Below are 4,395 nucleotides of genomic sequence, written 5' to 3' on the forward strand. Positions count from 1 at the left end.
TTTTTTTAAATTTAAATTCAATTAGTCAACATGTAGTACATCATTAGTTGGATGTGGTGTTCAGTAATTCAGCAGTTATGTATAACACCAGCGGTCATCATATCATGTGCCCTCTTCAATTCTCATCACCTAGTTACTCAATTCCCCAACCCACCTCCCCTCCAGCAACCCTCAGTTTGATTCCCAAAGACAAGAGTCTCTCATGGCTTGTCTCCCTCTCTGATTTCTTCTCATTCAGTTTCCATCTCTTCCCCTATGATCCTCAGCTTTATTTCTTATATTTCACATATGAATGAAACCATATGATAATTGTTTTTCTCTGATTGACTTATCTCACTTAGCATAATATTCTCTAGCTCCATCCATGTCAATGTAAATGGTAGGTATTCATCCATTCTGATGGCTGAGTAATATTCCATTGTATATATGAACCACATCTTCTTTATCAATTCATCTGTTAAAGACATCCTAGATCCTTCCACAGTTTGGATATTGCTGCTATGAATATTGGGGTGCAGATGCACCTTCTTTTCACTCTATCTGTATCTTTGGGGGTAAATACCAAGTAGTGCAATTCCTGGGTTGTAGAGTAGCTCTATTTAACTTCTTTTTTTTTAATATTTTATTTATTTGACAGAGAGAAATCACAACTAGGCAGAGAGGCAGGCAGAGAGAAAGGAAGAAGCAGGCTCCCTGAAAAGCAGAGAGCCCGATGCGGGGCTCGATCCCAGAACCCTGGGATCATGACCTGAGCTGAAGGCAGAGGCTTTAACCCACTGAGCCACCCAGGCGCCCTCTATTTAACTTCTTGAGGAACCTCCAGAGGTTCCTGTTTTCCAGAGTGGCTGTACCAGATTGCATTCCCACCAACAGTGTAAAAGGGTTCCCCTTTTTCCACATCCTTGCCAACATTTGTTGTTTCTTGTCTTGATAATTTTAGCCATTCTGACTGGTGTAAGGTGGTATCTTCCTGTGGTTTTGATGTGTATTTCTCCAATGCCAAGTAATGTGGAGCATTTTTCCATGTGTCTGTTGACCATTTGTGTGTCTTCTTTGGAGAAGTGTCTGCTCATGTCTTCTGCCCATTTCTTGATTGGATTATTAGTTTTTGGGTGTTGAGTTTCATAAGTTCTTTATAAATCTTTGTTAACAGTCTTTTATCTGATATATCATTTGCAAATATTTTCTCCCATTCTGCAGGCTGCCTTTTAGTTTTTTTTTTTTTATTGTTTCCTTTGCTGCGCAGAAGTCTTTTGTCTTGATGATGTCCCAATAGTTCATTTTTTATTGTTTCCCTTGCCTTTAGAGATGTGTCTTGCATGAGGTTGATGCAGCCAAGGTCAAAGAGGTTGCTGCCTCTGTTCTCTGGGATTTTGAAGGATTCCTGTCTCACATTGAGGTATTTAACACATTTTGATTTTATCTTTGTGTATGTTGTAAAAGAATGGTCCAGTTTCATTTTTTTTTTTTTCTGCGTGTGGATGTCCAATTTTCCCAGAACAACTTATTGAAGAGACTGTCTTTTTTCCCACTGATTTGTCAAAGATTAGCTGACCATAGAGTTGAGGGTCCATTTCTGTGTTCTGTATTCTGTTCCATTGATTTGTGTGTCTATTTTTGTGCCAGCACCACACTGTCTGTATGATGACACCTTTGTAATATAGCTTGAAGTCAGGCATTGTGATGCCCTCAGCTTTGGTTTTCTTGTTTTCAGCATTACCCTGTCTACTTGGAGTATTTTCTGGATCCATACAAATTTTAAGATTGTTTGTTCCAGCTTTGTGAAAAATGTCAATGGTATTTTGATAGGGATTGCACTGAATGTTTCTATGATTGCTTTGGGTAGCATAGACATTTTAACAATGTTTATTCTTCCAATCCATGAATATGGAATGTTTTTCCATCTCCTTGTGTCTTCCTCAATTTCTTTCATAAGTGTTCTGTAGTTTGTAGATTGCATGTCCTTTACCTTTTTGGTTAGGTTTATTCCAACCTACCTTATGGTTTTTGTTTAATTATAAATAGGATCATTTCCTTAATTTCTCTTTCGCACCATTTCTCACTGCTAGTGTATAGAAATGCAACTGATTTCTGTGCATTGATTTTTATATCCTGACACTTTACTGAATTCCTGTATGAGTTCTAGTATTTTTGAGGTGGAGTCTTTTGGGTTTTTCACATAAAGTATCATGTCATCTGCAAAGAATAAGAGTTTGAGTTCTTTGTCAATTTGAATGCTTTTATTTCTTTTTGTTGCCTGATTGCTGAGGCTAGGAATTCTAGTACTATGTTGAACTGTAGTGGCAGGAGTGGACATCCTTTTTCTGTTCCTGACCTTAGGGGAGAAGCTCTCAGTTTTTCCCCATTGAGAATGATATTTGCTATGGGGTTTATGATATTGAGGTATGTTCCCTCTATCCCTACAATTCAGAGAACTTTAATCAGGAAAGGGTGCTGTATTTTTTCAGATGCTTTTTCTACATCAGCTGAGAGGACCATATGGTTCTTGTCTTTTCTTTTATTAATGTGCTCTATCACAGTGATTGATTTGCAAATATACCTCCCTTGCAGTCTAGGTGGATAATCCTTTTAATGTACTGTTGGATCCTATTGCCTAGGATCTTGGTGAGTATTTTGGCATCCATGTTCATCAGGGATATTGGTCTGTAATTCTCCTTTATTTTTCTTTCTGGTGGAAAAAGTGTACTTTTTATTGTACTTTCTTTTTCTAGTTTAATTTTATTTTTTTCAGTGTCCCAAGATTCATTGTTTATGCACCACACCAATACGTGCCCTCCTTAATACTGACCACCAGGCTTACCTAACCCCCCACCCTGGCAAAACCCTCAGTTTATTTCTCAGAGTCCACAGTCTCTCATGGTTTGTCTCCCTCTCTGATTTCCCCCAACTTACTTTTCGTTTCCTTTTCCTAATGTCCTCCATGATATTCCTTATGCTCCAAAAGTAAGTGAAATCATAGGATAATTGACTCTTTCTGCTTGACTTATTTCACTCAACATAATCTCCTCCAGTCCTGTTCATGTTGATACAAAAATTGGATATTCATCTTTTCTGATGGAGGCATAATATTCCATTGTGTATATGGAACATATCTTCTTTATCCATTCATCTGTTGAAGGACATCATGGCTCTTTCCACAGTTTGGTGATTGTGGTCATTGTTGCTATGAACATTGGGGTACATATGGCCCTTCTTTTCACTACACCTGTATCTTTGGGGTAAATACCTAGTAGTGCAATTGCAGGGTCATAGGGTAGCTCTATTTTTTATTTTATTTTTTCCGTGTTCCAAGATTCATTGTTTATGCACCACACCCAGTGCTCCATGCAATATATGCCCTCCTTAACACCCACCACTAGGCTCATCTAACCCCCCACCCCCCATCCCTCCAAAATTCTCCTTTTTGATGGGGTCTTTGGTTTTGGGTCAAGGTAATGCAGGCCTCATTGAATGAGTCTGGATGTTTTTCTTCTGTTTCTATTTTCTGAAACAGCTTCAATAGAATAGCTATTATTTATTCCTTTTTGAAACGATTTTATTTATTTGAGAGAGAGAGTGAGAGAAAGAGAGCATAAACAGGGAGAGAGGCAGAGGAAGAGAGAGAAGGTGACTCTCTGCTGAGTAGGGAGGCTGATACAGGACTTGATCCCAGAACTCTGGGACTCTTAACTGACTGAGCTACCCAGGTACCTGGTATTATTTCTTCATTAAATGTTGGGTAGAATTCCCCTGAGAAGCCACCTTGCCCTGGACTCTTGTTTTTTGGGAGGTTTTTGATGACTGCTTCAGTTTCCTTGCTGTTTATTGGTCAGTTCAGATTTTGTATTTCTCCTTGTTTCAGTTTTGGTTGTTTATAAGTTTTCAGGAATGCAACCATTTCTTCCAAATTATCTAATTTACTGGCATATAGTTGCTTGTAATATGTTCTTAGAATTCTCTGTATTTCCTTGGGGATGGTCATGATCTCTCCCCTTTCATTCATGATTTTATTAACTTGGACCTTTCTCTTTTCTTCTGGATAAGGCTGGCCAGTTTATTGATCTTATTAAATCTTTTAAAGAACCAGCTTCTAGTTTTGTTGATCTGTTCTATTGCTCTGGTTTCTATTTTACTGATTTCTATTCTATTTTAATCTTTATTACTTCTTTTCTAATAGGCTTAGACTTTATTTGTTGTTCTTTGTCCAGCTCCTTTAGGTATAAAGTTATCTTGTGTATTTGAGATTTTTTATTGAGATATTTCTATTGCAATGTACTTCCCTCTTACAGCCACCATTGTTGTATCCCAAAGGCTTTGTGTTTTCATTCTCATTATTTTTCATAAATTTTTAAAATTCTTCTTTAATTTTTTAGTTGACCCATTCGTTCTTTAGTA

Source organism: Meles meles, chromosome 19 (assembly GCF_922984935.1).
Source record: "Meles meles chromosome 19, mMelMel3.1 paternal haplotype, whole genome shotgun sequence".
In the NCBI taxonomy this organism is placed as follows: Eukaryota; Metazoa; Chordata; class Mammalia; order Carnivora; family Mustelidae; genus Meles; species Meles meles.